Genomic DNA, 18815 nt, shown 5'->3' on the forward strand with positions numbered 1-18815 from the left:
TGTCCTCATGCACCCCTGAGCTGTGTTGCCAGTTTGGAAAGCATTAACAGCGTGTGAAATTTATAAGGAGGAGTAATGGAACACTGCTGGAGTATGGAAACCTGGCCATGTCCTGACTCACCAGGCAGGATTTAAGTGGAAAACGGAGAACTTTGGCACACAAGAGTATGGCGGCCATGCTCTGAAATGGGGTTTTAGCATACAGCTTTCAGGTTTTGTCAGCGTGTAACTTAAAGGCACTTGTGTGCATTGGGCCCTTTTTGCTGTGGCTCTTGTACAGGAGAACTCTCCCCAGTAATGTGTCAGCCGAATAATAGCACACTTCACTTTTTGTTTGGAACAATTAAATTTTAGAATAGATGCTCTCAATTCATGTAGTTCAAACCAGTGTTATTGTAGCTATGATGATATGTACCACTACCTCATGCGCTAAGGATATTAAGGCAAGCACTTAATACTGGTAGGGTAGTAAATACACTGTGTGAGCTAATAAAAGGCTCCCATGAAGAAATGGAACCCTATTACTGCCTACTGTACAGGTGAAAGCTTGCAGTCTGATTCCACCTCTAGGCACGGGGTGGTAGGAAAGGCACATTTTCTCCAGGGACCAGAGCATGCAAGGCTGCCAAACCAGCAGTCTCAGGCATCCTTCAGGGAATGTTTCCTGCAGCTGAGCAAGATTGCAAGCTGTGGTGTGGAGGACTAGCTGCTTTATTTTGGCTAGGAATCCTTTGAAGATACTGGTCCTGATTCTCTACTGCCTGAAACCTTTTGCTATTTATACCTGGGTAAAGTGAATGCCGAGCGAGCATAAAATACCACTACGCTGGTGCTAAAGGAGCTGTTATCCACTTTGCCCAAATATAAATGACTATGCAAAGGGTGAAGCAAGTTCAAGGTCTCTCTTTTTGTTGTGACATTGCCCCTAGATCCTGCTGCTCATTGCTGACAGCATGAATAGACCGAGGCTGAATCTTCCTGTAGGTTTGAGCTCGAGATGTGCAAACTCGGGTAAGTGGGAGCACCTGCTTCTGGTCCCGCTAGTATCCACAGAGGGGCAAAACACGTTTCTCCTTTCCCGTCCCGGAGGCGGCCGAGCAGCGCGGCTGGACAGCAAATCCATGCGGCACTTCCCTGACAGGCTGTGCCGGGCTGGGGGGATGAGACCCGGGCAGGCCCAGAGGAGGCAGGAACGGGCACGGCGCTCTGCAGGCTCGCAGCTGCGGGGCACGGAAGGCCGCGCTGCCGAGGCAGCGGCCCGGCGGGCGGGGGCGGCCGGGCTGAGGGAGGAGAGGCCGCGCCCGGCGCAGCTGCCGCTGCCAGCCCCGGGCCTCGGGCAGCTGCGGCTCCCCGCTCATCACCCTGCTGCCGCCGGCGGGGCCGCGCTCCGCTTCCCTTCACTGCACAGCGTCCCCACCCCCAAAAAACCGGAACCAACCCCCAGAGCCATAAAAATCAGCGCTTGCTTAATGAAATCGAACAACTTCATTCCCCCCCGCCCAACAACATGTGGCCGGGGCAGCCGCAGCCGGCAGTGCGCTGACATCCCGCCCATTGGAAGGAAGGACACGGTCCCTGAAATGCTCTGGCACCGAGAGCTGCTGCTTTCCAGCTAGAGCAGAGACAGATAAGGATATTGTGAAGGAGAAATTTGGCGTTGCACATTATGAAACTGAATCCTTAAAGAACCTGCGTACTTTTGGCAGTATTTCGTATCTCGTAAACAGAACCCATATATATTCATGCGTATTTTAAGCAGAATATAGTGTACTGCAATTTCTGCCATCTAAGCAGATATCTTGGTAGAGTAATTTAAAAACATAGCTGGGGTTTTTGTTTGTTGGGTTTTTTTGGGTTTGTTTTTTTTTTTTTTTTTTTTTTTTTTCGTAGCCAGCATTGCACCAATTAAATAGCAAGGCCAGCATTCTGTGTTAGGCAGGCATCCTGGCCCAGGGGCTCCCAGGTGTCCATATACCTGCTGAAGGCAATGCAGGAGCTCAGGAGTTGACCCAGCTGGGTCTGCCTGAGCAGAGCTGTGTGGGGATGGTGTGCTGCAATGCACACTGCTGTGGGAGAGATACTTTTAAAAAGCAAGACATGCAAATGGATTCTTTATAAGACCTAGATAAACCTCGATATATTTCATTTCTTTATAATCCTGCAAGTACCCTACTTTTTGCTCGGGGATAGGGGGTCATAACAGCATGAAGACATGAATCACTGAACCCCCCCCACTTGATGGCGTTAATTTTATTTAGCTTCCAAGATGTGTATATACCTTTTTGCATCTATATTTCCCTCTGTCTAAAAATGTCTTAAGGTTATATATTCGAGGCTTGCAGCTTTAATTAAGACATGGAGTGAACTACTGCAATTTTAAATCTGCCAGTGACATATACGCAGAATTATTGTTACACACCATGCTATAGTAACCCTAAATAATTTCAAAATACAAGCAGGATTCTATACTACAGTGTCAGTCTTTAAAAGTAATCCCATGAACCTAGCTGTGTTCTAAACAAAATTTGAAGAATTTTAGAGTTTTGAAAAGTCCAATGCCCCGTGCAAATCCATGTGAGTGGAGTCTCTTGCTCACTGACACTTTGCTAAAAAGTTCTGAGACTGCAAAGTTTCAGACAGTTGGGAAGCTCAGATCCACACTAGCAGTTACCTCCAGATGGCTGCACTTTCATTTGGTACTAAGCCTTCTAGCATCTCAGAGTTTGCATGTTTGGGATGGTGATGTGTACTGTTCCACTTGTTTTTGCCAGAAAATATACAGGGCATTGTATGATAAGTTTTGACACATGGTATAGCTCAAAGAAGAGGTGAGAAAGAGAGTGTGGGGAGAGAGAAGGGACAAGGAAAAGGGGAGGACAGGAAAAGAAAGGAATAAGAAAATGCAGGAAGAGAAGTTTATGTCAGTGTAATGAATTCAGCCTGACTGGCAAATACAATCTGACTGCAAGTTGTGAATTTCATTGAATTTGATCCAAGAAAGACACAGCTGAGCAATCTGCAGGAAGCAATCTTTTCCTAGAAGTATGCCGCTCCAAACTGTACAAATTCTTCCACTGGTCGTAAAATGTCTGTCTGCCACTGAACCCGTGCAATCAGATACTTTTGAAGAGAAAGTGTTGTACTGAAACTGAAGAATAGCAAAAAATACCACTAAAAGTAGAATTTGAAAGAAGAAAACCTATATAATTTGAAGTTGGCCAATGAAGCCTTAGTGATAAGGACAGTTAATCATTCTGGTGCAGCTGTTTCCTGACATTTCTGCAAAATGTTGTGGAAAAATTAATGAAGGTTTGTTCAGTAATGGTTTTGAGCTTGGCTAGTGGAAAATATGACAGTATTTCCATCGTCAATTAAGAACAAGCAAGGCCCTTTTTTTTCCGTAGGGGAAGTGGTATGCAGTTTGTACTGCACAGGAAACTGTAGACTTGAGAGCAGCTGTGTGATAGTAACAGGTATGCAGAGAATATGGAGAAGGGCCTGGGCCCTCTTCGCTTATCACATGTGCTTCAGGGTAGTAGAAGTAGCTCTGTTACATATTGGAAATGCAGGATACTTACACTCTCTACCATGTGGGGTATTCCTTCGAGTGTCTGGCTCTGAAAATAAACGCCCTTCTTGTCGCTTCAGTAACAAAGCTTGCATTAATAAGGCTTTCATTACAATTTTATTACTGTGACATCAGAAAAGACTAATTCCTTCAGGTGGAGAGACAGGATTTTTTTACCCATCTTTGAAATTCACACTACTTGCCATTCGACCTCAGGGTGTCTGGTTGTCATAGCCGTGCAGCAGGCCTTGCATGCTGACCATGCCTGCAGCTCACCAGCAGGCCTTGGTGGGCACATCTGGGTGCTGAGCTGCATGGGTGAGGAGCAGCAGTGCAGCTGGAGGGGAACTCGCTGGCCTGCGTGCAGTACGGACATGGGCTGTGCATGCCAGCTTGGTGTCAGGCGTGTGTATGTGGCGCTGCAGATAGCCAAGAAAGCATGTGGAAACACGAGCATGGCCAGAGGGTGCATTCCTGTTGCAGATCAGCATAGCTGAAGGTCACTATAGCAGCTGAGCAGTGGCCTTTGTCCACTCCTTCACCTTGTAGCCCGCAGCCCCTGGCAGGCAGCCAGCTGCCAAAATCCTCCTCCAATGGCACCTTGGGGTTCCTGCTCCTGCCAAAACTCAACTGTGCTTGAGCTCCTCCAGCCCAACTCAGTTTGGGGTATGCTGGATCCTCTCTGTGCTTGAATAGGCTGTATGGGGCAGAAGGTGATTGGGAAAGAGACAGTTTCATTCTTGAGAATAAATTACGAAGACCGGTCCCGTACAGCCATAGAGTTAACTTTTTTACTCAAGGGGTTCTAAATTTTATTTTGTGTGACAAATGCATTAGTGTGAAATGTCCAGATCTGGTACAGAAACATGTAAATCACTGCAGATGTTCAGGTGAATGATTGAGGTGCTCAGTACCTTTCTAGTACCTTTCTGGACTGTGAGGTTTTGTACATGCTTGCCTCCTGTAATTGCTTTTTTCTTCCTCTGACTTTCTGAGATACTTTGAGTCCTACCATAAATATGATTTCTAGCTTGTTTACATGGTATGATGATTCATGCTAAAGTGGTGGATAGAAGATGTGTTATAATGAATGGTTTATGCTTTCCTAATATCATTCTGTAAAGGTGACACTTACTCAATGCTCCACTGCAAATTTAGAAGACCCTTAGCAAGCTTGCTAAAAATGTTTGTCTTGCTCTCTGTAATGTTAGCTGTAGGGTGAATAGTTCTTATTGACAGGTTTAAGCCAGTGTAAGACAGTTAATAATGACAGACTTGTATCCATGATTTGTGACCATTCACATAAGCACATAAAAGTCAGCACCAAGTTCTCTCTCCTTGATGCAGTCCACTGTGAGAAGCTTCATTTTAGATTCTCCCAAGCCTGCAATCCCTAGTGCAGGCAAACCTGTTGCTGGAGTCAGTGACAGCTTTACCAGTATCAGAGTTATCAGAATATAAAGACAGCTCCTATAAGAGCCTCTAGTTAGTCTTGATTTGGGACATTAAAAGGTTAGTCCTGCAAACACTCCATCAGTAACCACGTGCCTGCTGCCACTGCAGTCAGTATATTCTCATGCCCGCAGTGAGACTGCTTGTGTGCTGCAGGGTGTGCTTGGGAGTCAGGGAAAAATGAGGGCTTTGCTTTTGCAGTTTATCTGATGTGGGAAATCTGAGGGTGCTGGGTCAAAAATGAGCTGCTTTTAAACTTCTCAGCATGAGGGCTGTGCCTACAGCTGCTTAGGAATTTCCCATAAAAACAATTTGTCAATTGAAAGCGGAATTTCCACAAGAACAAGTTTTCCACTGGAAAATTTCCATATTGCTATTTTTATTTTTTTGTTTTCCCATGGAAATCTCTGAATTAAATACTTCCCTTTAAGTCACTTTACTCCATGAAGAAGACCTTTGTTTAGCTGATCTGAGCTAAAATGGTTTCAGTTGCTGTTAAGTTGCCTGTTATGTTTCTCATCTCATTATGAATGGCAGTACAAAAATTTTATGCTTAAGAAGTTTGTGTGGGCAGATCACCTTGACAGTCTTTGTGTCCCACACTGGGTTGTCATCACTTGGGTGAAAGAGTCTACTTACTACTGGAAAAACAATGTCAAAGTGAAACAAATTCTAAAATAGAGGCCCCAAACCCTGGGAAACCAGAGGAGCCTTGTTCATTTGTGAGCCTATGTCTTTCTGTTTAAACTCAGTTTCCCAAAATTTTCTGTATATTATACTGGTTATTTAACATGTCTGTGGGGGTTGTTAAACTCTAGGACTCCATTTGAGATTAATGGGAAATAAAAAATATGTTTAAGTGATTGTAAAATTGACTAAGATCACAGAATCAACATGAAGTCTTCCACTTGTCTTGTTTTAATTCCTTCCCTGGTAGCCCCTACTGTGGTCAGCTGGGTAATGGCTGAGACATTACTGGAGGTGACTGGACACCTGGTGCTGAGCATATGGGAAGGGAGAAGAATGCTGCTGACACCAAGGTGTTCATTGTATCACACAGTGACCTCTTATGGATGAATGCTAAAAAAGAATGAATACCACTTTTACTTTTTAAACTAACAGTTTGAATAGTACCAATATTTGTGGTAGGTGCTGGGTTCTCTTACAGTACAGTGTCCCCAGATTTCTGTGAATCTTTGTCTTGCTGTCTCTCATCCATTCTTCATTCTGTTCTCATTGGCACATGGAGCAAGTTCTAGTCACAGGACTAGAACTTTGGTTATGTTGCATGGCGACTGGCTGGCAGTTTTGTGATCGTGACTGGTGGCGCGCACAGAGCACTAGCCCCTGTTGTCCCCGAGGGAAATGTCCCCCAGGAGGAAATGGGCTGTACCAGAAAGTGCTATGTGTGACAGCCACTGCACCAGAGGAAGCTCGCTATCTACATGAGCCCGAAGGCAGGTGCAGATTTTTTCACCTGGTGCACACAGGAAGCAGCATGGCTGATGCCTGACTTTCCTTTAGGCAGCCTCCCCTGGGCTCCTCAGAAAGGCAAGGGAGTTGTGGTTCAATATTACAGTCTAGCCTTTTACTTGCTCACAGACTGAACAGGAGCTAAGTAACTTTAAGCCATTAGCTCCATTTTAAGTATCTCTTCCACTGGATGAAGGGCAGTTGACTCTCAATCATATTTTCCAAATGAATGACTTGGAGTGAAATCCTGGGCTATCTTTACCTGCAGGAAAGCATGGTGCCAGCACACATCTAAAGCATCCTTCTCTGTCCCTTTTTCTGCTCCTTTCATAGGATTCTCTCAAGTTCCCTACTCTGTCACTGGTTTGTTTAGACTCTCATAATTTTGCTGGGTAGCTTGAATTAGATTTCTGAATGCTGACTGTTGGATCTGAACCTTCTTCCTTCTGGGAGGATAGGACCGACAGCTTATGGAGATCTTGTTTGACTGTGAAATCAGGAAGGGTTTTTGAGTGCTGCCTTAGTCATTTATCCTGCCAGCATCCCCATTCTTACCAGGTGATGGTGGGAACCCTCCCAGCCCCAAACCCTTGTGCTTCCCCACTGCTTAGCTTCCCCAGTGATGCTGAAGACAAAGGTGACTGATCTGAATAGAAAGAAGAAGGGACACATAAGGACTGGTCATTAATTCTTTATTTAAATATGTCAACAGTTGCCTTTAGGTGATACCAACCTAAGTTGCTGGCGTTCAAGGAAACAACAAATAGGCCTTCTGTGCTAACAGCAAAGACTTAATTGTACTGAAAGCTGAACACAGTTTCAAAGAATACAATATATCACCATAATTTCCACCTGTGTGTTGTTCTTTGGGAAAAACAATAAACCCCACCTCACTTGTAGTCCCCTATACTAAAAAGGAAGGTTTTCTTCAAGTATAATTGAAACTGGAGTTTTCATTCACCTGTTAGAATTGGAAGACTAACTGAAGGAATGATCACAGCAATTACTTCACAATTTGGCAGGAAAAAAACAATTGGCAAAACCTACATTTGTGACAATCAGTTGTATTTCATGGTTGCATTGCAAAGGCCTTGGTTCTAAATATAAGATAGGCAGAAATTGTTCTGTTTAGTGTGTCCTAAAATTATCCAGCACAGAAATACTTTAAGGAAGTGTAAAAATGAATTCTCAATTTCTCAAAAGGCAGCTTAAAGGGGAAGGCATGCTGATGTGGAAGTATTGAATAAATGCCATCTCAGTAACAATTTTACAGAATGTAGGGAAGAGTCTTACACGTCATGTCCTTGTTATAAGATTCATGGAGAAAATACTCCCACTCAGATAGAAATTCGCTGTAAACAGCTCTCTTGCTGTTAGAGTAGATGTACTTTTGAAGATGCAGTGGCTCTTAGAAGGAAAAGAGCATGTTGTGCAATAATCTGACCTTACGTTGCATAGACACTTCCAGTTTTGGAATGTGAAATGTCTGAAACTGGGAGTGGGCGGACAAGAGGTGGAGCCAGTCAGGAGCCTGGGTGGCTGCGTTTCTGAGAAACTCTCTTCTGCTGGTGAGTACTGCTAATTCGCCAAGTGCACGCCTAAAGCCCTGAATAGTGCTCACTTGAACCACTAAACAATATCAAGTTTCAAATGGACATGGAGCTATAGGGTGATATTTTGGAAGTTAATTGTATGAAACCTCATTGAAAACAAGGCTGAATTCTTTCAGACCTGAAACCACAGCCTCCCAAAATGCGTCAGAGACTCTTGATGCTGCAGCGAGGTCAGCTTCCCTCCCCCCCTACCTGTGAGTCAGGACAATTCTATTATAGGAAGTTTTTATTGGAGGCTCTCGATGGAGAGGTGGACAACATGCAGATGGTGAGGACACACTGGGGACAGAGTTTGGATTCTGTGCCTGCACAAGTGGTGACCAACAGGCGACCAACAGGTCAGAAGAGCATTTTTTCTGGAGAGCACTGGGATACTAAGGAAAGAATAATATTTGAGCAAGAGGTAGGTTTTGCTGATTTCCCCTTCTGTCTAATTAAAATCTGGATTCAGAGTCCACTCAAGCTGGCATTGTATCCATTTCTCAAGGGAGACAAAGGCTAAGTCTTGTAGGCTTAATGCCCTCAGTGCTTGTCCGCAGCTCCTTCCATATCTACTTTAGCTGAAAATCACAGAAAGAAAATTTTAGAGTAGTTCAGTTCACTGTAGAAAGAAAAAGAAAACCAAGGAGGAAACAGAATGCATTTGACAGGTGGGAATTTCAGAGGTGTTATCTTGATTTTCAGTCAAGGCAGACACTTTTTTAAATAGAAACTTCCTGTGGGGTAGTCATCCGCTTACTCTTTCCTTTTCTATAAATCCAGACCTGCTTATGGGTGGATCAACACCACTGGGACTTAAAAATATCTGTGAGCAATGCTGCCCCATTTATATTAGCAGGCCTATAACTTTTTCTTTGTTTGTTATTGCTGTTATTACCTGAACTGCTCTAGCAGAGTGTTAGCATAGATGAAATTCCTGCAACAAGCAGTATTTTGACAACTTGGAGCTATGGTTTTAGATGTGCTCTTCTTTAAATGCTGGCAGGTGCTCTCTGCTTCCTGGACTCACTGCTGCTGGAGAAGAAATATCTTACAGCAGTCTGTGATTAAAAAGATACCTCTAGAAATAATTTACTCTATGAGGACTCTTTTTTATTATTTCTATGTGAAATTGCTAGCAGCAGGTAAGAGATCCTGGAAACCAGATGTATCTAATTCATAACCTGTCAGAAAAGAAGATTTTAGTTTCCACTTCTGATGAGCAACTTGAGTGAAAAGCAGAGCATGCAAAGCAGAGCTGACCTACCTAAGCCCTCAGCACAATGGGTAGTTCTGCATTTGAGCGATTTTCCTGAGAGCACCCCATGTGGAGTCTTCTGCTTTATTGAAGGTTTGTGTTGTCCTGGTTTGATCCACTTCTCAATTCATTGGTGGAATATTTCTAATAACTTTCCCACAAGCTGATTCAGACTGCATAAAAGGGGGGAAAAAATGCACACCCAAAGATTTGAAGCCGTGGATGGTGCATTTTATAAGCAAGTTCATCGATGCTTTGTTCCTAGAGATGTAAACCACCTTTTCTTTAAAAAATGAAAACAATTGGATGCACTTCTGGTGTCTCTCTGACTGCCAAGCATTCATTAGTAAACACTCAGGCAAATGGACCTCTTTATGCAGATGTGTCTGAGCCTGTATGTGGACCTATTCACATGTGGAGTTTGAGTTGGAGAAAATAAGGCGCTCTTAAAAGACTTGCTGAGGCAGTTATCTGCCTGAGATTACGTTTGTGTTTTTCATCGAGCAGGTTTTAAGTCTAAAGATGGTTGTGATGGAAAAAGCATAAAGCAAGGCTGTGGTTTATCTAAGCTTCATGGTGAGTGGTAGACAGGCAAATTTAAGCAGAGCAGTGTGGTCTCCCAAAAGGGGTGTAGAACTGCCCCAGGCAGAGAATGCTCCGAACATTTTGATGGCACTAGCTGCCACTAACTGCTTCCCCTTTAGTGTGATTTAGCAAATTATTTCCCTGTTGGATAAGATGGAAATAAGCTTCCTTTGCTGTCTGCCCGATTGCCTGCTGTCCAAATCTGCTTTGACCAGTAAGCAGAAAATGTGAGTGCCTTTGACCTCCACTGGCCTTTTTCCTGGCCTTCCTCTGCCCTTTGCTCTTTCTGGCAAGGTCCTGTTGCAGTTAGACCTCAGGATAGCAGCTTAAGTGCCAGCATCTTCCAGCTGTCATGTGAAACTGCAATTTGGTTCACATCAGTTCTGTTCTTTCTCTAAGCAGCATATACAGAATATAAAAGTTCATATCCTATCTTATGATTAGATTTGACATCCTTGAACAGATCAAGGAGAAAAATAAATTGTCACCCTGAAGAAAGTTGTGAAGAAAAATATCAGAGTGATGGCTTTTTGCTGTTAAGTTTTCCTGATCAGAACTCAGAGGCTGAGTTTTGGATCAAACAGCCGTAGCGATTTTGCAATCAAATACTCCCAGCTTGTGAAGATGCAAAGAGCAGCTCCTCCAGCTGCTCTAATGAACCAGCAGCCCTTTGTTGATGCTAGCCAAGCAATTAGGCTCCCTGTTACGCAGTTGCATCTGAGCAATTTGGTTTATTTTACTCAAGGAGACCTCACCAATCCACAATTAAAGTCGCATTTTCATCTCTCACTTAGGAGTTGAGAAAACGCTTTTGAAGGTCTTTGTTCCTCTGATGAGCTTGGGCGAGGAACAAAATCAAACAAGGTTTTTTTGTGGCAGGAGTTGAGACAGTTGGCTACTTCATTATAGCAAACACGTAGGTGGCCTTTCTCATGCTTTGAGATGCAAGAGAGGAGCTCTGACTTGACTGACATCTTTGAGGGGAGTGGAGTCAATCCTTTGCAGAAGGAGGGTCAGGTCAGCTGTGCCATATGCAGCACACACTGACAGTGAGCCCTTTCCTCTCAGCTGCTTTGAAGTTACAGTCTCTATCTTTTTGGCAGGATCAGATCCAAGTGGTGAGATGGCCCTGAGTTCGGGCAACTTAAAATGTCTGTAATTCTTTGCACCTGTTTGATTGTGGTATTTATAGCTCATTTTTACCCGTGCTTTCTTTTCAGTGTAACAGTTACCAGCAGACTTCCTTGCTGGTACTAAATCCACTCATAAGGAAAGACTGGATGCAATTTGGAGGATCATTAGGGTGAGATCAGCTCTTGAAACCTGAGTCGAGTTAATGATGAAACCTGAGTTTTGTTAATAATACATTGTAATTATTACTCCCAGCAAGGCAGATACCTCATATTTCTCATCCTTTTAGCTTGAGGATCCTAGTTAGTGTGATATTGCTTGGGTCTACAAGAGGAAGATAGCTGGTCTCCACCACCAGATTTCCACTTGAGCTTTCCCAGGTAGAGCAGTGTGTCTGCAGATGTTGCTGTGTTACACAAGCTGGGGTGCAGACGGGCCAAGAGGAGGATACATGATCAAGAGATGAAACAGCAGAACGTTAATAATAAAAGACACCTAATTGGATGTGCCCTTTTGCCCAGCAACAAGGACATATGTCAGTGCACAGAAGGCACCAGGCTCGTGGCAACCTGCTCCCACCTCCTGCAGGTCTCCTGAGGACAAAATTGCATTATGAGCCGAGCCACTTGCCTGCTGCAATTGGCAATAAAGCAAATTAATCCTAAGCCTTTGTAGACTGCATCTATGCTTGCACCTCCGAGATGCCGGGCCAGATTTGAGAGGTGACATAAATCATGGTGTGCCTTATGTGTTGGTGAGTGGGAGGGGAGTGCACACTGGGGAAAATGACACCGTGCAGGGGCGGGAGGGAGAAGGCTGTGGCAGGAAAAGCAACCTGCAGCAGGATGTAGGATGATGTGAGATAGTGCAGACTCTACTTAATGCTGTATTTCCTTACTGCCTCCCGTAGCTCCTGTTGCAGCCTCCCCTGCTGTCCTGTGCTGGTGCCCACTGCCTCCATTTGCCCATGGTGTGCTTTTACCTCCTGTAGGCTTTCATTTTGTGGGAAATGTCATTGTGGAACTACTGTCCCATCTGAAGTGCAGGACACCACTATATCCAGTCTCCCACCCCACCTGTGCCATCTGTTTCTGAAGGTGTGAGTTGGGGACTTACTTTAGGGCAAGGTAAAATGGCCTTAAGTTGCACCAGGGGAGGTTTGATTTGGTTTGGGTATTAGGAAAACTTTCTTCATAGCACTGGATCAGGCTGCTTTAATAGGGCAGTGGTGGAGGCGTCACCATTCCTGGAAGTATTTAAAGTCTTGTGGATGTGGCACTTAGAGACTTGGTTTAATGGTGGACTTAATAGTGTTAAGTTAATGGTTGGGCTTAATAATATTAACAGTCTTTTCTAATCTGAATGATTCCATGATTCTGCATTTGGGACAAGAAGGTTCCAGCACCCATAGTTTAAACACTGGCCAAAGGAGAAAGCCTATGGCAGGAACTTATCAAAAAAGATTTCTTTCCCTGATTTTGGAATTTCAGTCTATTCTACAGAATTTTGGAAAATGCAATATAATAGTAAATGTTATGTTTTCTTAATACACTTTTCTGTAGTTTTTCTAGTTTCATCTTCTCCTTTGTATGTTTCTTTAAATAGGTGCAATCTTTAAAAGACAGGTACTATATTACTGTTGCTTAGACAGAATTTCTGTTCCAAATCTGAGTGAGGAGCTACACTGAAGGTTGTGTACTTTATACAAAGTGATTGAGAATATGTGGTCCTGTTTCCTATTAATTTATGGAAATATACATCCAGAATATGGTCTTCAGTATTTAAGCCTACTAATAATTATTTTTACATCCGTATTTCCTCTAATATAATAACATCTATTCTTCATTTCAGATGAAAATTAAATTGTCTGAAGAATAGTATCATGAACTGATTTGTCTTACATCATCATGTTTATCTATTCTAGTGAAAAAAATCAGTGATTATTAAATTTGCTGCTAAGGCAAAGAATGAAAAGACAAAACTATGATGCTGCACAAAGAGTGCTCTTGCATCAGTGGGAATTAATCACAGCATATCAAGAAAAGAACACAGTCTCAATTTCCCACTGTAGTTAATGTTAAAAATTTAATCTTATTAGCTTCAATTACATTTTGTTTAATGTTTAAATCAGAGGAAAATAAAAATTCTAATTTCAGAATAATCATTTGGATTGGATCTTGCATGTGAAGTTGGCAGTATGTTACAGTGGGCTTTTTTTTCCTGTTGTAAATGAGAGAAAAAGTCTGGTAAAAACGTGTGTGTTTTTGTTTAGCCTAGTAGAAGTGATGGGCGGTATTTGGAGGCACACAGGAAGGCTGCATAATAATGAAACAAACCCCTCTTGTGTGCGTCAGCCAAACGACTCATGATATCAAGTAGAAAAAGCAAAATTGTGGGAGAGACCATTTCTTTGCACAGCTCATGCAGAGCACTAGTCAGCACTAGGAATTTGGCATGAGTGTTGCTTCAGTAGTGGTATTCCAGTCACAGGCTTTAAATAGTTGCAGATGTTCTGAGGGGGATTGGGGGGACCGTCCCTGCCTTCCTTTAGGGAAGCGGGGAGTGAAGCGCATGGCCTGCAGGAGCACGGAGTTTCCCTGGCAGGAGACTTGGCTGAACACCTCTGAACATCTCAGCTGAGTGTAGCTGTGCTTGTCCTGTTGCAGTCAAACCCACGGGAGGCTGCTGTCAGGAGGAGCGGTGGATGGTTCCTGTGGTAGCCCAAGCAAGGCTGACCGGCAGTGGCAGTAGGCCAAGCCCTCCTGTTCTCGGCCAAGGGGCGACCCTTTGGCTGCACCTGAAATGGCAGCACCTGATGTCTCCCTTCCTGGCAGGTCCTTGGTGCCAGGGAGGGGCTGTGCACCAGCCCAGGGTAGGTGTGGCATGCAGAACCAGGCTGTGAGAGAGCCACCGTGTCCCACTGCTGCTGGCCGGGCACAGCCATGCTCCAGGGCGTGGGACCTGCCCCTGCCTTCACCTCCTGCTGCTCCCCAGTTTGCTGGTGCAGCTCTGGTTTTGCCTCTGAATCTGTTCCCATAGTTCGATGGGTTGTCTATTGGGATGTCTTAATGGAAAGCTTCCGATTATTTGTTATGGCATGTCAGGATGCAAAAGCCACATGGAAGATTTGCCTGGTCTTCTCACCTTTACTCTTGTTATGATGTCAATGAAAAGGGGATGATTTTAAAATCGGACTTTTACCCCCCTTGTGTTCTCAAGTTTCTCAAGTTAGAAACAGGAAGCTGTTTTGCATAAAGGTAAAATTGTGTTTTTAACAAGGAAAGTTGGTGTTAGACAGACTAAATATACCCACACAGTCATACTCAGTGGGTAGTCTTGGCTATTTTTAGGCTTTATTTGTGCCTCTCTTTATTTGTTGGGTTTTTTTTTTTAGTGACATCTCCACTGTACCTTCGGCTTGTAGAGAGGCACCACTTCCTGCACTGGTATGAAACTGGCAATTACAGCCAGCCTTGTCAGATGTCATTTATCAGGCGTTGCAGAGGGCTGGTTTCAGCAAAGGAAGAACAAAGCTTAATAAAAAGAGAGAGAGGCAGAAGCATTCTCTTAATAATTTGCCCTTTGCAACAGCAGACCCTTATCAGATCACCCACGCTCATCTGGCTGCTGACGCTGTACTTGCTTCATTAGTACGAGCTATTTTTACACCTTTTGTGACTTTTGAGGAACCGAGTGGGCCTGCTGGCTTGTAGTGATTCACCATCTCCAGGCGAACAGGCTGTCCTCAAACCCTGACGGTGGGGGAGGAAGGGAAAAGGAGGGGGAAGAGTTCAATTGAATGAGCAAGTCGATTAAGTGGATTATTTATCTTAGGTGGTCTGAGTGATAAAACATTGCAATGTGGTCTAAAGGAAAATAGCCCTATATGTTTTTGGCTGGCAGTGCAACATTTCAGATTGTTAGGAGCTATCCTAAGGAGCATTCAGTAATAATTAGTTCAAGTCTAGCTTTGCAAATGTGCATGCCTGTACAGATACTCTATGTGATAATTTCCCTGTCTATAAAGGGAATGTTGAGGGCTAGACATGGGGATGTTTGGGAGTTGAACTTGATCTTTAAAGGTCTCTTCCGACTCAAAATATTGGGTTGCGTGTTGGTGATGCTTTCTTTTGTTTGTTGTGTGCAAGTGTCATTGGTATATCGCAAGCACCTAAGTTACTTTTGGGCCAGACTGTTACGTGATTTCTCTTCCACTTCTGACAATGGAAATAAAAGCTAAACTTGATGGAATGGGCCAGGCAGGATGCAGGAGAAGGAGAACACAGTATGAAGTTGTCTGGAGTTTTTTAAAGCTGAGCTACAGTTGCTTTCTCTTTTGATGGATCTTCAAGAGAGAATGTCCTCTTAGAGCCTGGTGAGCTCTTGCCTGGTGGCTGAAATTAGGATTCTTTGCTGCCCTTACTTCAGCTTCTCATGGACAGGAGTAATTTGGTGTTCAATAGTTTCATATTGCAGGTTTCCTTGGAGTAGTTACAAAAGTTAGTGGTATGTGGGATGCGTAGATAAAAATTTAAGGTGCTGTGGTGATGCCCTCCGATCTATCCTTGTCTGGTAAAAAGCCATCATGAAATCTGACCAGTGTCTTTCCTCAAAAATGTTTTGGGTTTTATTATGTTGTTCTTGTTGAAATCTTGACTTAGTTGTCAGCTTGGTCTGTGCCTTAAGTAGCAACAGCTCTATAATAACAGAGGTTTTAAATGCAGTTTCAGGCATTTTGGTAGACATTCATCTCTTTAGAAGTGTTTGCTTGTGAGAGTGATGGTAATGTTAATAAACACAGTTGATTTGGGTTTTGCAAAAAGAAACTTAAATGCAAAGAGTGAAATTTCATGTATAACTACAAAATGCAGCAAAAAGCATATGCATATTTTGCTGAATTTTTAAGAGGTGTTCTGATGAAATTGAATGTTATACATACTGACTTTCAATGCTTCATACAGTAAAAAAGAACAAAGTACTGTAAAATATGATCCAAATAATTCTAAAGAATTTTTTTATTATTCTTTTCCTCTGCTAGCCATCCTGAGGGTTATAAAGAAAGCAGCATTCTTAAATATGCAGTCTAATTAATGTATCCTACATTACCTCTCTTGTGATCAGAATCTTTAGGCAATGCTCAGTGGCTGGATTTGCTGCACCAAAATGCCTGTATTGAGTCATTTGTCAAAATAAAACATTTTTGCTGCTGAGTAGTGGCTGTTGTGACATCTATGCAATATTTAGGATTTGAGGCTTAATAGCTGATCTCAGGTGAACTCTTAAAAAGTATTCAGGATGGATTGAAATAAAACTGCTGTGAAGACCCATTCTACTTTGGGGGCAAAAAGTGGAAAAAAATTAGTAAGAACATACTGTTGATGTTTGGCATGTGCCTCTTTTTGTTTTGACATGTGATGACCACAGAGCTTAGTAAACAAAGACAGGTTTTAAAATAAGCTTGTATAATAATTGGTGTGAGTGAAAAACAAATGCAAGCTCAGGTACTATAAATGTCTTCATATGTAATTCTTGCCAGGGCAAGAGTTTCAGTCTGAGACAGTGCATTTGCTCATTCAAAAAGGTGTTTGAAAGACACTGATATTTTCATGTGAAATGAAAGTGGTTTCTTTTGACATGGTGTGAAAGGAGGCATGACTGTTCACAAAATCTGCTGCGGTTGCATAATTAGGATTGTGTAACTTTTTAACTTAAAAAACCTCACTTCCCAGAAAATTCTGTTATATTTTCCTTCTGAGGTGAAAATGCTAGGCTGAGGCCTGATATTTGCCTAGTATTTCCTTTTGGCATGAGAAGAATAATTACTTTGTACCAAAAAATGTTGCAATATTTACTCAAATTTTGATTTTTTTTTCCCCCTGGGAAAACCTGGGGGAAAGCTGTATGACATCTTAACAGAGGTTTACCAGTGCAGCTGCGTTTTCCCCAGTGGCTGCCCTTTTGCAGTCCTTGTGTGAAAATGATGAGGCATTTCAGCCTTTGCCTGTCTTTCAGTTGGGAAAATTCTTATATCTGACAACTTTAACGGTTTGAACTCTTACCCTTCCTACTGTAGATGATGTTTTATAAGTCTATAAATTACTACAAACCACATCTGCATGGGAATCCGGTTTTTTGCATACACTTTATCCTTATGAAGTGCTGCTAAATTCATAGTCAGGACTTAATCTGTCCTTCACTGGGTGTGAAATTTCCCTTTCCGATTAACACGTTCCTTTGTGTTGAATTGAGAATAAAAATTCTTTAATCTCAGTAATTTTCACCAGTTCTTCCAAATGCAAGACTTCCATTGCAATACCAGTGGCATCACATAGCATCATTGGTTAGTGTCCGAGCTTTTGCTTTGCAGAGGTTTTTAGCGCTTTTTGGGCAGAGCCAAAGCTCCATTTCTTTTCTACATGGTGAAAAGTAATTCTTAGATTAGAAACTATTTGACACTTCTATGGTTTGGCACAGTGTCCTTATGTTTGACTGCTGTGGCTCAGAAGAAAGCGAGATAAAGTTGAGTTTCTGCTGACAGAGAGTAGTCCAAGAATTTAAGAGCTCATTTGTATCTCAGCACTGTATTGGATACCCTTGTACATTGTTAATGTGTATTTAGTAAATACTGTTGCTTACTACTTAATTCACTCTTGAGAGACTGTTCTGCAGATAGCACCAATGGGATTAAGCATCACATAAACCTTGTTTCAGCCATCAAAATGGTGTTTAAAGAGGACCTTGGTGGGCATTGGTTTCTAACTGTTCTCTGCATGGGAGCTGTTCTCACTCTTATAAATCACTGCGTACTACAGTTCAAAAGAAAGGGGGGAGTGGGGGTGGGGTGATGGGCAGAACAAAACAATGGTGGCATTTTCGTTACCTTCTGAAATTTTAATAATCCTGGAAGTACTGCCTGTCAGATCTGCTGTTGCTCTGCCATTACATTTTAAGGTCCACATGGGAAATGATTGGTATTTTATTAAACTGTTTTCATTTTTTAACTTGCTCCTCCAAGGAAATAAGTACCAGTGTGAAATGATTAGCAATTTATATAGTTCTCTTGTTTAGTTTCATATCTGAATAATCCCAATAATCTTTGCTTTTGTATAGAGACAGACAGATTCAGGATGTCCATGTCAGAAGGCAGTCAGACAGAACAGGTAGATTTTGTGTTATCCGACATGCTCTGTCAGACTCTTGAGGTTCACAGCAAGATGAGGCAACCAGAAACAAAATATTTACCTGATCCATTAAAAGCAGTGGGATCAGAGGGATCAATTAACTGCTAATTAGTTGACAAGATTCTTTGACTTGTTGGCTGTTTTGGCATCTCTTTGATAGCAGGATTTTGTTCAGTTCAAGGAGAAAAATTGAGATTTGTTTTCAAATTCCTACCTATAAAGGAAGCATTTAAGATTAATTTGGCTCCTGCATAGTTTTTTCTCTCTTTTTTTTCCCTTTAATACTCATCCTGTGGAAATAACTGTTCAACTGGTCTTTGGCAACATTAAAGCTTTTTTTATACATTTTTTTCCATCTGATAGTAATGTGTACATTGTGTATGATGCTGAAAAAGGAAGTAGTGATATACTTTTAAGTGAAAAATCCTGGTCATTATAGTTAAAAGGTCAGTGTTAAAGCATTTCTACTCTAGACTTCCTATATGACTTCCTAAAATACATCCAATTTGAAGTTAAGGTTTTTGGTTGGTGCTGTTTTTCTACAGAGAGTAGCAGTTTAAAATTATATTTGAGAT

General features: G+C 42.5%; 1 protein-coding gene across 16 annotated transcripts in view; it reads left to right on the top strand.

Moving 5' to 3' along the window:
- HIVEP2 (HIVEP zinc finger 2) overlaps nucleotides 1–18815 on the top strand; it is a 136957-nt gene that overhangs the window by 86344 nt on the left and 31798 nt on the right. For 3 of the 16 annotated variants that reach the window (XM_063151404.1, XM_063151402.1, XM_063151407.1), the window contains one exon: nucleotides 930–1011. The exons of the other annotated variants lie outside the window; for them this stretch is intronic. The gene's annotated coding sequence lies outside the window, so the exon portion shown is untranslated. The remainder of the gene's footprint in view (nucleotides 1–929; nucleotides 1012–18815) is intronic. 16 annotated transcript variants of the gene reach the window in all.

The sequence above is a fragment of the Melospiza melodia genome, chromosome 3, assembly GCF_035770615.1.
Source record: "Melospiza melodia melodia isolate bMelMel2 chromosome 3, bMelMel2.pri, whole genome shotgun sequence".
In the NCBI taxonomy this organism is placed as follows: Eukaryota; Metazoa; Chordata; class Aves; order Passeriformes; family Passerellidae; genus Melospiza; species Melospiza melodia.